At 48.7% G+C, this 15,776-nt stretch overlaps 1 protein-coding gene and 1 pseudogene across 2 annotated transcripts in view; one reads left to right on the forward strand and one right to left on the reverse strand.

Moving 5' to 3' along the window:
- The window catches only part of LOC144104919 (uncharacterized), a 211,524-nt gene that overhangs the window by 44,422 nt on the left and 151,326 nt on the right, over window positions 1-15,776 (forward strand). The window lies entirely within an intron of this gene.
- On the reverse strand, window positions 5,895-7,303 carry LOC144104101 (uncharacterized; annotated as a pseudogene).

Consider the following 15,776-nt stretch of genomic DNA (forward strand, 5'->3'; position numbering starts at 1 on the left):
ACGGCAGAATGCACGTCGGCTGGGTGAGTAGCACTGCACACAGGGAGATTGGAAGCTTCATTATCAATAGACGACGGAGTTCTTTGAGCGATGGTAACAATGCGGATGGCTTCCGCTTGTTTCTTCATAGTTGTGTTTGCATCTGATATCAGCTTTTGTAGCATTCAGGACCATCCCAGGCTGTTTGCGCGTCTATGTCTGAGCAGGCTTGCACGAATGCCATCCTCGTCCAAGATGTGGAGGGCTGCGTCTTCGTCGAGGTCCATATTGGCGTTTAGGCGATGGTTGGAGAAGAACGCTCGAATGCAAGCACTGGCATAATGCCAGGCCGCAAAGAGTGGGCCTACAGTAAGAACTAATTAGCTAAAAGGGGAGTCAGCCGGCCCAGTTGGTTCATGACAGAAAGAATTCAAAGCGCTACAGACGGGACAAGGTGAAAAAGGGGACACAAAAAGGAGCTAGTTTAAGATAAACGAGGGGGTAGGGGTGGTAAGGACAGGTTACGCAATACGAAAGCAGAATCCACCGGCGGAACAGGCGCGCAGGGCCGCGAGAAATGTGGAGAGGACAAATCACGCCCGACCGGTTGGGTTGGCTGGTTCGCGGGGCGAACGGACCAATAAGCAGCGGCGCTAGCCTTGGGCAACAACAAAGTAAAAAAATTGACTGAAGGCTTAGCTTAGTTAAGCCTGGAAGATTGCGAAAGCAATGCCCTTGGCTGCGCCTTGGTTCGGCTGATGGTGTGGACATGGTTGCCCTTTGTTAAACTTATGGCTATACATTGTTTTGCTTGGTTTCTGCTATTGATATCCTTGGTACACTTATGACTTATCTATGTTATGCATGGCTATACATGGATTCACACTGGACACAACATGGTATTACTGTGATGTTGCTTTATTTAATCCTATGAATATGCTTTTGTGATCCGTGAAGTTCTGGCTTTTGGTCTGCACATTGGTGATGACATAGTCGTTGGAATGCCTATACATGACTAGATCTAAACTGCTACTCCATTGGGTGGTGCTCTTTGGCTGCAGGGGGCATAACTGAAGACAGTACTTCTCGTCAAGTGCTTGGATGAATCGATGGTCTCTTGTAGGATCCTTATTGTAGTCTCCCGTGCAGATAATCATCCGTTTATCACTTCCCTTCGGCAGCCTGTTAGACAGCATGGCAAGAGCGGCGTCGTCTCCTGTTTGGGGAAGCATCCATGATAGTCTCTTCGGCATTAAGAGCGTCCATGAAACTTGTCTCCGAACTACTGGTTGTCTCCATAGTTTCGCTACCTTGTTAACACCACTCATTAAACTTGGCCCTGAACTTCTAGATGCGCCCGCATCAAGCGATGTTGATTGGCGTGCTCGCCACGCTGCTGCATACGCACGTTGTTTCGCTCTCCGTTCTTTTCCTTCTTCTTCTGTTTCTTCAGCACGGTGCCGTCGCTTGGCCGCAGCAGATCGTTCCAGCCTCGCCTTGTACACGTCATCCGGCATAGCGTAAGGCAGCGCGCCGACCACTGCGAGGAGCCGAGCTATAGCCCCATTTATCCTCCTAGCGTGACGTCACACCAGCGAGCGCCCTCCCTCGGTAGCGCCGCAGCAGCGGCGTGCAAGGCTTCGCCTCCACCATCGATGCCGCGAGCTGGGGCCCAGTCTCTCGGTCTGGCGTGACATGACACGGTCACGTGACGCGCAGCTGTGTAAGGAGGCGCCACGACCACCGATGGGCTGAAAGTGCGAGCAGTATTGCTTTCGGAATAAAAGAAAAAGGCAAAGAGGCTGCCCCCAAAAACTAGAGAGAGAGAAAGCTTCTCTTGCCTTGTCAGCCTCCCTGCTGCCGCGGAATTCCAAACCGGCACTGGCGCACGCTGCGCCGTTGGTGGCTCGACGGTCGCGGTACCGAAGTTTGTATCACCAGGTGCGACGCGGAAAAGTGTTCAAAACATCCGAATTTTGGCTCATTGTACGCAATGCATTTCGGCGGGGGATTTTTACGAGTTCGTATCACACCGAAATTCATATCAGCTGGGTTTGTATCACCGAGATTCTACTGTACTATGCAGCCCACAAGTATATTAGATAAGCAAAAGTGGACATGCACGGGACCTCTCACAGATCTAGTTAATAGTGCACCATTATTTATATCCTTTATAGCCGTAGCCATCCTAGAAACTTACCTCTCTTTTCCAAAGTGAATCTAAGCAAGTAGCTCAACATTTTAGGTCTTTTGATCATGAGCTTGAAGAGCCTTTCAAGCTTCCATTATGACCTTTCCGTGCTGTTCCTTACCAGAAAATTTACGACTGTGCAGTTTTTTCTCTTAAAGAACATTCAAGCATTTTCTTGAGATCTATCCCAAGAATACATGTAAAGTAAAATAGCTTTCAGTTCCACATTCCGTGAACAGGTAAGGCCACATGATTTCGAGGTCCGGTTATTATCATGCGAGCTTTAATGTCTTGCTGTAGACAGTGTGTTGACTCCATTACCATGCTCTCATTCTCTCTGTATGAAAGTCTTCTTTGTACATACCCTGCAGCTTAAGTTGCTCGCTTCTCAAATCCTCAGGATCTTTAGACATTGTAGCAACTGGTCCACTTATAAAGCCTGATCTCTTTTCAGACTGACTCTGATTACTGCTCCTATTTTGAGATTCTTCTTTTCTGATGTTTGCAATTCTTTGCAGTCTTTGCAATTCGACTGAGTGAGTTCAATGCCAGATGTAGCTCTCGCGTCACTCCAGGTTTAACCGGAGCTAAGCCAAAACCAATTTCTTTTCCCGCACTTTTCTCTCTTTCGGCGGTGTGACCGCGGCGTGATGCGGGTAACTTTTCGCGCCGTTTTCCTCTTTGGGCGGCTATATCACGCAATAACATGAGTAAAAGTTTTAATCAGGCGCATGTCTTGTCCTCTACACGCAGCCTTGTGGTTGTTTCGTGCAAACAAAGCGATTGTGCACATATTTAGTCACAACGCCTTTTTGGTTCCCGATATTTGACTGAAAACTTTTCCATCGTGAAATCGCCATGTTCACCCGTCAAAAGCACGAACTAATTGTCTTCCGTCGAGTCATTTGTCTTCATTTGAGTCATCTAGTACCACGGCGCACTTTTGCTGCTTTCTGTTGCGCAATAACACGCCTAACAGTCTTAATTGGGTGTCTGTCCTGGCCCCGCAAGTTTCCTTCAGCATTATACACAGGTACTTGCGCGTGGCGATGCAAAAGAAATTACCGGAGTGCACATTTGGTGGTGGTGAACTCTATTGAAAAAAAAAAGGAAGCAGTCCAAGTACTGGTTCCTGCACATACTAGACTTGGTTTAAAGAGCGGAACTCGTTTGAGAGACTGGTATGCATCGTGCCAGCCCTGCCAAGGCTCATTTGGTGTTCCCCAGAGGGACCGTGAAAAGAAAAAAGCTGGCAAAGCAGCTTTGAGACCCGGAGGGCATCGTGTACTGCAGGAAATGTAGGGGCCCACTTTACATGGAGTAGTGCTTTGTGATGGCCTCCATCAGTTCAAGGAAAAGGTCATGGCAGCGCTGCCTCCCATTGATGGAAAGCCACTCATGGTAGGACTCTGTCAGCTGTGGTGTGAGCTTCTGTCCGCTTCTGATAAGCTGGGCCTTGGCCTTCTGCCATGAACTCTCAATATTCTGCGTGTGAGCGCCGGTCACAGGGTCAGCGAAGAAATGTGAGTGGTTCACAGTGTCGTGACTCGGGTTCATGTTGACACCGTTGCTGTCGAGCAGCCTTGGCACACACATTGATACGCTGCCCACTTGTCGCTCACGATGGTGGTCCCCGGCCGAACGTTGGTGGCGAACCCATTGACGATAAATCTGAAACGCTTCATGAGCGCTGCCTTAACCTTCTTGTAGTCGGAGGTGTCTTCAGGTGTAAGTCTTCTGAAAACGTTCAAAGCCTCAGCGCTAAGGCATGCGCTTTATGCTGTCCCCCATTGGTCTTCAGGCCGCTCTCGCTACGGGCTATCTCTCGAACTGCCTGATGTAGGCATCTAGGTCGTCCTTCCTCTCGTCGGAGGAAACACGCAACCTGCCAGGGTTAAATCTGAAAAGTGGGGTCAGGTACCACATCGCGACTGTCGGCACTAGCTGCAGTCTTCTCCCGATCTTTGAAGATCCAATCTAAGCTGAAGTGTCTTTGCTTCATGCTCGCTTGCCTCTTTTGCTGCCGCGTATTCCTGTTCTGCGACTTGCCACATGCAAATGCATGCAAATGCATGCGCTTCAAGAATACAAAACTTAGAAGCCTGCAGATTATACACGGCATACACAATGAGGCGTGCATGCAACTGAACAAGTTGATGTCAGTCCCAAAAGTTCAGTGGCGTGGGCCAATGGGCCAGTCAGCGACTCACTGCTTTCTGCTTTCAGGGTGAACTAGTGGAGTAGTTAATGATGCCGGTCCCACGTCCTCAACCAGGTGATTGGAGTGATTGGAGCTTCAGTACGTCGACGACGGCCGACGACCCCGAAGGGGACACGGCGCCTGATATCTCCTCACCTGGAGTTGTAGGTCCCGGCGATGCACTTGCTTGGCTACTGCTGGGCGCTGGGAATCTGGCAGTCAACACTGTAGCGAATGCCGGTCTGGCCTCCGAATGCTTGCGGCAAAGCGTCGCAAGCTCCGGTCCGGTAAATCGCCCGCCGCCCGCAGCTCTGTCAGGCTCCGGCTGTCAGCGGCAGCCCTCTTCTTATCTTGTCGCTACAGTTGTTGCTTCTTCACCTGCTGCTCCAATTCCTTCTTGTGCACCTGCCCCGTTAATTTCACCTGGAAATACACAGCTTCCCAGTCTGTAAACTGAGCTACGGTAGGCCAGCGTGAGAGGTATGTACACTCGGAGGTCCGAATACACCGTAGTTCACATGTACTGGAGACATGGAAAATTCCACACTTACTGTTCTTGTTATGTTAGCACCCTCCGTGGCATCGCAGGTCCGGCCACTGACTTGGTCATTTTCTCTGTAGCTGCTGGGGAGTGAGGGCCAAGGGTCAATTCGTGTATTGATATCGGAGGCTGTAGCCGAGTGCTAGACCAGGGTGGCCAAACATTGTTCTGGTGAGGGAGTGCGTTGTCGGCTCTGGTCAGAGGTCGTGCCACACTGCAGGCTTGGTTGTGCAATTCCATGAACGCATTTTTTTTATCCGGTGTAGAATTGCATGGCAGTGGTGTTGAAACCAACGTTTCTAGATTACCTGGTCAGTTTGCAAACTCCGCTGGGTTTCGGCGGCCAAACGTGGCCCCTTTCCGCTCCCGCTCGTGAGGTGGCGCTTCCGACGCTGTTGGCCCGGTCCACCCTGTCTCTCGTCGTACAAGCCGTTGTTATAAAGCCCTCGCGCCGTGTTTCACGGCACTTTTACGTTGAAGGAGCATATTTCTGAAGGTAGTGCACAAGCATTATGTTGAATGCGCGGCTGCTACGTGGTATTCAGGCCGCGAGAGCGGCCCTGGGCGACACAGATACAACCTGGATGCCTGAATTGTTAGCTGATGCTAAGAGGGACCCCTACCCAGCTGTGAAGATGAACCTAGATCTTGCTCGTTCGTCGGGTATCGTTCTTTATTTATTTAGCTTTGTACAAAATTACTCTTTGCAGCGAGCTCCGAAACGGTAGAAGAATTGCACGTTGCTGAAAATATTAAAACCTAAAGCCAAGAATCATTGGATTGAACCAAAACTGTCATCGCTTGCATACATGCTTTTTAAAAGGAAAATAAAGCATTACGCATCGGAAACCTCGCTGTTATTAAGGACTTAGAATGCGAAAAATGACGGGAATAGCAAAAGTAAGATTGGAAACAATTTATTGAATCCGTATAGGAACAATTATCTACATCTTACTGGTATCCACTTTTAAAGGACCAAAGAGTTACAAGAGACGCACTTTTTTGTTCGCGACAGCCACCTTCTCCTTGCTTTCTAGTCGGTGGTTAACATGTCTAGAAAAAAAGTGCATTCTTGTCACAATAATGAAGTTCAATATCTGACAAGTGGATGCCGACATGTGCTCAGCACAGTCCAAGCGAGCAAGGTTGCATTTTTCTAGCTCTTTCAGCACTTTCCAGAATATGTTTGTGCATAGGCCAGCTCTGTCTAATGTAGCAGAAACTACTTCATTAACAGTTTTCATGATGGTCAACACTTTACTGTTGGATGCTTCATGCAACCTTCCTTAAAGCTCCTGTAAGTTGTAAGGTATGCATCAGAGCCAACAACGGGCACTGGACTGCTTGTCTTTTAGGCACAGAAGGCATGCTGTGAGTTTCTCAAATTTGTGGACTACATATCCACTTAAGTAGTAGACAACAGCTTGGTCCACATCTCCTTTGAAGTAGCAGTGGTCATCGTCCTGCTGATCAGGCGTCCTGGCAGGATCTGATGTCATCTCCGTTAGCTTTTGTTGAATGGAGCCATGTAAAGAAGCGTGCTTAGTGCGGTGAAACGCTCTTGTCATCTTCAGTGTGTCCTGGACACCGACGAGCACATTCCCTGCCACACCTTGCACACTACCACATAAAGCAGTCTTTATCGGTGTGTACAAACTGAGAAGGCGAAATATTTGGGTGAAGTTGACCACTGTAGGGTGTGATTCATCCCCTCCAAATGAACGGAGAAGTCCGAAGTGACGCTGGAAAAGATATATAGTTTGTTAGCTACCAATGACCTTCATCACTCATAGCTCTGCACTCATATAAAACAGAAGCAAGCACATCCTCACCTCCAAGGGGTCCTGGTTTAACTTTGCTGTTAAAACATAGTGGGCACCCTGATCCAGAAGGAACTCGATGATATCAAGTACCGACAGCAAAGTGACACCGAGGGATTCTGTCGTTAGTTGCGATGCAAAAAGCTTGAGACCTTTCTCCATGGAGTTCTTTTCTGTGACGTTCAGCATGTCCAAAAAGCATTTGATGACCTGAATGAATCGAGTTAAAATGTCAGCATTTGATGTGTCAAAATGCATGAATGAATAGGCACAGAGGGAAGGTGTTTTGGCTTGCCTGTATTTCCTTCGAGTGACGTTTGATGCCTCTTTCAGGCAGCTTAATATTCAAAGCATCGAATAAGTCATTGACAAATTTGGTGAATGCTTCTGTGCCCTCGGAACCAATCATTCCTTCGGCATTTCCTTCTCTGTATATCTGAATGCCAGTAGCTGTCCCATGGCTGAATAACTGTAAAAAAAATGCATTGATGCATTAGTTAAAGAAATAACCAAGAAATGATTATACGCTGTCTTCTAGAGAATACCACCTGGGTAGCAAGCCGGACGCTCATCTTCTGTAGGTTGTCTGGGGCAACATGTGCTTTTGTCAGCTTCGGCACAACTCTTGTGTGCTTGTTCCTTTCGGCTTCGTACAGCGCAACATAGTGTGAGAAGTTGATCTGATGATCACCAGCCTGAAAGAAGGAAACACATCAGTCGTTGCACATCATTGTAACTGCATGTACACATTTCCTCTTACCATTCCATATGTGTGCTTTTTCAAATGATTTCGAATGCATTTGATGACATGTGGAACATCACAGATGAAGATCTTCTGCGAAGGCTCCCAGGGGTGCTCAATGTAGTTGCGTGGTGACTTCATATCTCCCGATATTCCCAGGTTCGTCCACATGGAACGGTTGTTGCCTGCTCCATCGCTTACAACCGCAAGCACTGAAGCATCATGCTTGTGCAGCTGCAGCACAGCATTCAACAGGAGCTGTGCAAGGATCCGCCCAGGTGCTGCTCCTCTTGTGGCAAAACATGCTATAGGCTGAACCCAGCCCTCAAAAAGTGGCACAAACATCAATACGAGTGCATGATCAGCGAGTTGGCCAGTGGCTGCACCTGTCACATCACCATAATCAACAAATCCATCCATTGTGCAGGACGCTTTGCTGAAAGCAACAGATTGCTTGAGTTTTATCTCATCAAGCAGTAGCACTCCAAACCTTCTGAGCTGGCTCTTCTCATGAAAATGGTCTCGGATACTCTTCAGTGCTACCTCATTGAAGCCGTACCTGCAGGGTATGCCACTGATGATTTGACGGAGGCGCGCTCTTTTAGGAAGTGGCAAAAGCTGCATATCAGATAGTAATTTGTAAGCCTTCGGACTTGAAATCTGCAGCAGAAGGCATGTCATTAACCACTTTTCTGTGTACCTCCTCCCATTTTTTGATTTCGCCTTTGCTGCTTCAAAAGCAGTCCTGAAAGCCAGCTGCTGTTTAGCTGGAAGAATGTCAAGTGCACTTTCCACGCTTGCTTCTGTCATATTCTGAAGTTGTTTCTTCATGGTGGCCACTTCTTTCTTCAGCTTTTCTCTTCGCGTTGTAGCTCGTATTGCCCTTCTGCGCAAGGACTTCACTTTGGTGCTCTTAGACTTCAAAGTTGGTTTTCATACGACGCCGTGAAAAGAGATTGGGCAGACTCCTGCATTCCTGGCAGGTTGCAGTCTGCAGTAAAACCTCGTTAATTCGAACTCGAGGGGGACCGGAAAATTGTTCGAATTAAGCGGAGTTTGAATTAACGAGCGGGCGCTAAAAAAAGCGGCCATCACGCCCGGCAGCACGGGCCGAAGCTAAAACAGGCATATCTGAGATCATTATCTCTTACTACCCGCTACTACACATTTGCGGCGGGCGATTGCGCGAATTAAAATCATAATCGAGCCCGAATGTGGAAGGAAATAAAGTTAATTTGTTTATGCGGTTGGAGCTAACATCGAAATGCATTCGCGTAAGCAGCAAGCTTAATGATTAAATATGACACTACGCTTCAAAAACATGTTTATTAACAGCAGATTGGCAAAGCATATCAAAGAGAGAAATAATCGGTGATGCGCATTTGTTTTCGTTTTCTTTGCCGTGACTCGACAAGCATCGTCTGCAACTTGCCCAACAGCTCCAACGCAGCGTCCGAATTATCATCGGCGGAGAAGTAGCGCGCAGCCAGATCGAGTGCTGACGCTGTTTCACATGCACTCGGGGTGGCAATGGATCGTCGCCTCCGTCGGACTCGTCGTCGCTGTCAGCTGTGCTCGCCGCGCCCAATTGTGCGGCATCTGGTCACCGCAGGCCGCTTCAATAATCTCGGCATCGCTTAACGGCCCCGATGTCTGCACGCCGCTGTCAACGTCTACGAAGCTCTGGAAATCAACACCCTCCGATAAAGCAGCGTAGGCAGGGTGCAGCGCGACGGAGTCATCACACTGAGCATCCAGCTCTGCCGTGCTGCAGGCTTCTGGGCCTTCAATGAAGCCGCACTTTCGATAACAGTTCGCGACTGTGTCCGCCTTGACAGCATTCCACGATGTTGCCAGCATGTTGCAGGCTCCGAGGAGATTGACGTCGTACGATTTGCCGCTCTCCATACACACAAGAATCCGCTCTAGGAGGTGGCGCCTGTACAGTGTTTTGGGGTTTTTAATAACCCCAAGGTCCGTAGGCTGCAGCACAGCCGTAGTGTTTTTCGGCAGAAATGCCAGACGGATCGCCATCAGTCCGCTGATGTCGCAATGGGCTGAACAGTTGTCGACGAACAACAGAACATTCCTGTTCTGTGCCGCGAACTTCCTGTCGAGTGTGCGCAGCCAATCCGTGAAAATTGCTCGCGTGATCCACGACTTTCTGTTGAAAGTATAATCAACAGGGAGAGTTTTTAGCCCTTTAAAGCAGCGAGGCTTCGCTGCTTTGCCTATAACTAGCAAGCGGCACCGTTCCGTGCCAGTCGCGTTTGCGCACACCAACACTGTCACTCTTTCCTTGCTTCTCTTCCCGCCTGAACAAGTGTCGCCTTTGTAACTGACAGTCTTGTTCGGCAGCAACTTAAAATAAAGCGCGGTTTCATCTGCATTGAACACATCGCTGAGCGAGTAATCGGCAAGGTAGTCCTTTAGTTGACCTGAGATCCAATTTTGACACGTTTCTTCATCGACTGCGGCTGCCTCTCCACAAATGCTTTCAAACGTAAGTCCGTGACGGGCCTTGAAACGCGACAACCAGCCTTCCGACGCGCTGAAGTCACTTATGCCCATCTGGCTGGCGAAGTCCACTGCCTTTGCGGCAATTATTGGTCCACTTAGCGGAATGTTCCTGCTGCGAACGTCCTTAATCCATGCCATTACAGCATCCTCCATCTCTGGATGAGCCGATGTTCTTAGTCGTTTCCGCGAGGGCTCCATCTCCTTTTGATACGCATTGAAGATCGAGTCCTTGTTCTTGAGGTATGTGGACAGCGTGCTTTTCTTGACTGCAAACTTCTCTGCGATCGCTGTCTTTGTTAGGAGACCACGTTCGACCTCCTGTAATATCTCCACCTTCGTCTTCAAATCCTTTGCAGAGTACTTTCCTCGGTTTGCCATGATTGGCACAGTCGATGAGACGTCACCAGCGAGACACCAAACAAATGAGGAATATCACGCAACACAAACTTCGCTAGACACCGCGGCAACAAAGACTAGGTGCAAGAGGGGCTGGGTGCTGCGTGCAGGATGAAGGAAAGAGTCTTCGCTTCCCGAGCTGCACAAAAAAAGGGTCACGCGTTCTCGCAAGGGCTACTGGGAGAGCTTAGCCGATGGCGCAGCCAATAGAACGCTGGGCGCAGCGGCGTCGTCTGCTGCATGGGCAGGCGCGCTGGGACGGCGCCCAAGTAGAGGGAAGCGGGGGAACGGGGAGGGGAGGCCCGCTTGATTGAAACGTTTATTTCCATCAGAAAAAAAGCGCGGCTTCAAAAAAATGTGACGTAACCGCCTCTCCCGAGTACTTCCTTCCTCCATGGTCGCGTGCGTCTCCAATGGTCACGACCGCCTCGGCGCAGCGGAAACCTGCAACGGCTTGCGCCGAAGCCACCGTGGCCCGCGCCCGCGGCGCGGCGCCCGCGGTAGGGTGGCTACCCGCGTGACCGCGCGTCAGCCAAAGATAGACAAGCCAATGCTTCGATGCTCCGGCAGCGAAAACCTGCTACGGCATGCACCGGAAAGTTGGTTCGGGCAACGAAATTCACGTCTCACCTCGTGCGTGCTGACATGCGTGCTGGCTTACTTTTTTTCTCATCATTCTGCATTTTTTTTAAATTTTCAGCGCATTGTATTTGCTACGAGGTGACTTCTATATGTGAGGAGCAATGCCAGCCACCGGCGCCTAGTTCGAATTAACCGACGTGGATACCGGCATATTCGAATTATCGGGAGTTTTGACCCATTGAAATACACAGGGCTTTGCCGGGACCCGGCCGTCAGTTCGAATTAACCGGAAGTTCGAATTAAGCGATTTCGAATTAACGAGGTTTTACTGTGAGTGTTGTGCATGATTTGCGGTGCCATGTTTCACAGTCTTTAATGGCCACAGCTGATGATAATACATGCGGGTAATTATGAGCAGGGCAACCTTCACAAAAAGTTAGCCTTTCAATGCCCGCAAGTAGGCACTTTAAGTCATCGCATGTCTTCATTTCAACATCCACATCATTTGCATATGCAACTGATGGCACACGTCGACCCTTGGCACTGACTGATACGGTCTGGCGTTTTGACACTGCCACAGCCCTGTCAATTTCCAGAATGCCTTCCGTCACTATCAGCTTGTACACCATGATTGTAGTGCCAACAACTTCAAGCGACCAACCCTGCATTCGCTGGCCTGCTGCTGCCATGCAAGACAACTCATCAAACAGCGGTGTGTTATTCTCTAGCACAACACTGTTGTCCCTGCCGTCACTGCTTTCGATAGAATCGCATGTGTTCGATGGCATCGTTTCTTCATCATTTTCCCTTTGCTCTTTTCGGCGCCTGAGCCGAGGTGGTGGACGCACGGCAGGGGCCTTGCGTTTTAGTGCTGGTTTGGACAAGTATTTAGGGCAATTCGAAAATATGCGCGGCACAGCATCGTCCTTAAGAGCCCACTTGTCACGCAGTATTATGACTACGTCGCCATGAACGTTGTGCACGAAGTTTTTCAGGATGTCTTCCTCGTGAAAGTGGAGGTCGCATACAGCACAACAGTTGGACAGCTCCTTATCCTGTCTTGGTATAGCCCGTTGCCACTGTTTAAGGCGCGCAGCATCAGCGGGCGGCTTAAAAAAATGCTTTTTTCGGGTGCGGATTTCGTAGAATTGTAGCCACTTCGGCAACCAGTCACAAAGCAACGCGGCATTTCTTGTCACATTCAGGACCTGTCATAGGCCCACACACGTGCGCGACGGTCAGTATGAAACTTGGTCGCTCATTACATAGATGCGCTGATCTTGCCTTTATTTCGGAGTGGACAGACCAAGCTGGACAGCTGCGCCGCACGATCCGCAAGACGCGCACGCAGCTCGGGCGCACAGATGCTTCTGTGTTGAATTGAGGCGGGAGCACACGCCGCACGAGCAACGTCCCTAGAAACCCACTATGCTAAATCTTGCTAGGACACACACACACAGTAGAGCGATCAACATTCAGCACAGTTGAAGGCAACAAAGAAATGACCGGCACAACAACGCTTCGCTGCTGACTTCACCAGTGTGGGTGCCGACAGGCCGGTCAAAGAGCGACGAGCGCGCCCCCGCTCGGCGGGACAGGGAAGGGTGACACCCGCGGCGCCGGAGTTCGCAAACTGAAAAGGTAATCTAGTAACATTGGTTTAAACTGCAGTCCTCTTGCCCACAAAACAGATACTGTACGTCTACGCCATCACCGCTGGCCTCAAAAGCGAATCTCAAATTGACAGTTTTACAAAAATTCCTAAAGCTCACGGTGACATCCGGTGCCAGTCTTGTGTGTGAATTCTTCTTTTAACTTTGCAAAGGACACCTGGCATCAGTTGTCAGGGGCTCTAACTGCACTGCCAAAAACAAAATGATGTTCGTAGACAAAGCACGAGAAACATGCGAAGGTGGTGGCAAGCACAGCTATCTGGACACCTAGCTCCCTTCCACTCTGCCACCAGCGTCGTGCAGTAGAGGGGGAGTGGGTGGCTGTGTTGGTCGTGGGTAGGCCAGCGTGCCTGTGTTTTTTTTTTTCCTGCCTCTCTGCAGTGAACGAGATGAGAGAGAAGTTGGAGGGCCGTATTTAATGGCAAATATCTCTGGTGCTACATAAGCTAGGCCGAAATGTTTTGAGAAGGTGATTGCCTATTCAATACCTATCATTTTGGCTTTTCTTACCCTTATTGGAAACCTTCGCAGGACCATTTACAAGTTCGATATGAAAACATTTCTTGGTTAGTCTTCAGCATTGATTTTTTTCAAGGACAACAGCAGAATGCCGTTGAGTTCAGCAACCACAACTTTCCGAGCAGCAGCAATCTTTATTTAGTTCCCACTAAGAGTGCAGGACAACATGGTCAGTGATTCATTGGATAGGCATTTACGATCAAATAAGTTTTCTGAGTTCGAAAACATCCTCAAAACACGAATGGGAAAAACTGTTCGTGCAGAGTCTCCGAGCCTGTTGACTGTTTGGTACTGCAGGGGGGGGGGGGCAGGGAAAGACTCTCTAAAGCCACCTCTTTGCACAACAGGTGCCCATGTGCATGTTTGTAACCTTTGTCGTACAAATTACAATGGATGTCCAAATCAAGGTTCACAATATGTAGCCTTCCACAACCAGCTCTGGGGGGTGGGCAGCTTTCTTTGAAGGGCGGAGATGAAGTCTGCCACACCAATCTCCAGCAGCCGTGGCCGGCGATGAAAGCCCGAGGAAAGTTTGGGTGCCAGCTGTGCTTAGGTCTTTCACTGGCTTAAACGTGATTCCCCACCTACCAAATACTTTCCACGAGTTAGTTCCACGAGCGCTGTTCGTGTCTTGTGTGTCCCTTCTGCGTCCGCATCTTTTGCACTGTTTAAACAAAGTATGGACCACTAGCTAGCCCGCACGTCTACCCTTAAAGGGAGACAGTGGTCTTAAAACAAAAATTATTATTAGAGATATCGTAATGAAGTTATGTATGCATATGTATTTCTTCCTCCCATTTTCAAAAATGTAATTAGTTTCAGCTTATCTCAATTAGTTCTCAACATATGGAAAAATAACAAGCCTAATTATGCAATTTCTTACGGGTCAAAGACACTTTCCCTCAACATTTTTTTTTGTTCAGATTAAACTGTAGCCGTAGCCAAAGACCTGCCATGCGGAGCTATGCTGCTTATATTGTTAAGGTATATCATCATATAAAAACATTCATTATTGTTCACAAAATTTAGTATGTTCAACTTAGCCACATAAAGATAGCATGGCACGGTGTCAAATTTATTAAAATTGCATCACAAAAACATAATGAAAAATTTCGTAGGGCTAGTGACATTGGCAAAAAACATGAAGCTGAGAAAATTGCATTTAAAGTTTTGACGCTGACTGCAGAAAATTTTGGGAGGAATCTTCAACAGATTTTATTTAGATGTTCCCTAGCTGTTTCTTTACAAAGCAAAAGAAAAAAGTGTCTTATTCCATCCAAGGAAACATTATTAAACAAAATGTCGAAGGTGAAGCGTGATGAAGTTGCAAAAAAAAAATTTCTCATGATGTTATCGGTCGATTTTTTTAGAGACATTGGAGTACAGGGCTTGGGGGTTGAGCTGTAAAGGAAATATTTTTGATCCTGAAAACTGTTTTTTGAGAGACCTAGCTGTCCAAAGCCAAGGAGATCTGAGCCCCCACCATGGCAAGCAGTTGGGTGGTCCTGAAAAGGACCGTTTGGTGCGACGCTCGACACGTCTCCTACACTGTTTTTAAGAACCGCCTGGATGTTGGGCAGCATGCTGCCCTGTGCCGCTGGAGAACGTCTTCATAGCATTGCAGGACTTTAATCTTCAGTTGTTCCCGTTTTGTGCCGCCTTGTCAGTCTCTCTTTCGTATTAGTGCTGTTTAGCTGAGCTCTATTTGCCTTGCACAAATGCAGAGCGCCTTTTTCTAAGCTTCGGCGAACAAGGCAGCCACCAGCAGCATAGCCCAGATTTGCAGTGATGGATTCATTAGTTGCCCTCCTTCCTTCACTGTAGCTGGCAGCAGCCTCAGCAGCAGCCCGCTTCACACTTTCCAAAGAAGCATTCCCATTCTTTGAAGCTTGCGTCCAAATGAGAGAGAGTGTGGGTTCTCGATCGCAGTCTGAGTGTTTCGTTCACTGCTGAGCCGGGAAGGCACTCTTGGTGGAGGTGTGGAGGTGGAAGTTCATTATTGGCCAAGGCTTTGTTGAACTTGCACCAAGAGTCAGCACCCTCAGGGCACTTGGAGCGGTTCGAGACATCATCTGTTGAAGTCATGTGCAGGAGTGTAGCTTCCACTGCCTTCCTGCCTGGAACGTCATTACTGTTGCTCCTCAAAGCATAGCCGTAGTAGTTGGTGATCTTCTTGATCTTTTCCTGCTGCAGCTTGCCTTTTCCGCCAAGAGGTTCACCTTGAGCCTTCTTTCTATCAACCAGGTTCCGCAGAGCAGTCCCCATTCGCTTATGAACGTGCTTGATGTAATCCTTCTTGTCAGTCTTTATGAATCCGTACACTTTTGCTTCTGACAAAGCATGAAAAGTCCGGCTGTCTCCATCAGAGAGGACGGCCGTGTAGCGCAGGCCATGCTTGGCCAGAGCCCTCTGAAGCGTGGTCAGCGCAGCCTCCACTTCCATGCGGCCAGAGTTAAAATCGATGCTTCGCTGGCACTCGCTGGTGGCGAGCTAGTCACCATAGATTTCATCTTGTGTCTGTGGTCTCAAGGCACATCTGAGATAAAAGTTCGTGTAAACAGTGTGGTTGACCATGAGACCAGTGTACAGCTCAGCAATGTAGTCCACACTGAT

This window comes from Amblyomma americanum, chromosome 9 (assembly GCF_052857255.1).
Source record: "Amblyomma americanum isolate KBUSLIRL-KWMA chromosome 9, ASM5285725v1, whole genome shotgun sequence".
Lineage (NCBI taxonomy): Eukaryota > Metazoa > Arthropoda > Arachnida > Ixodida > Ixodidae > Amblyomma > Amblyomma americanum.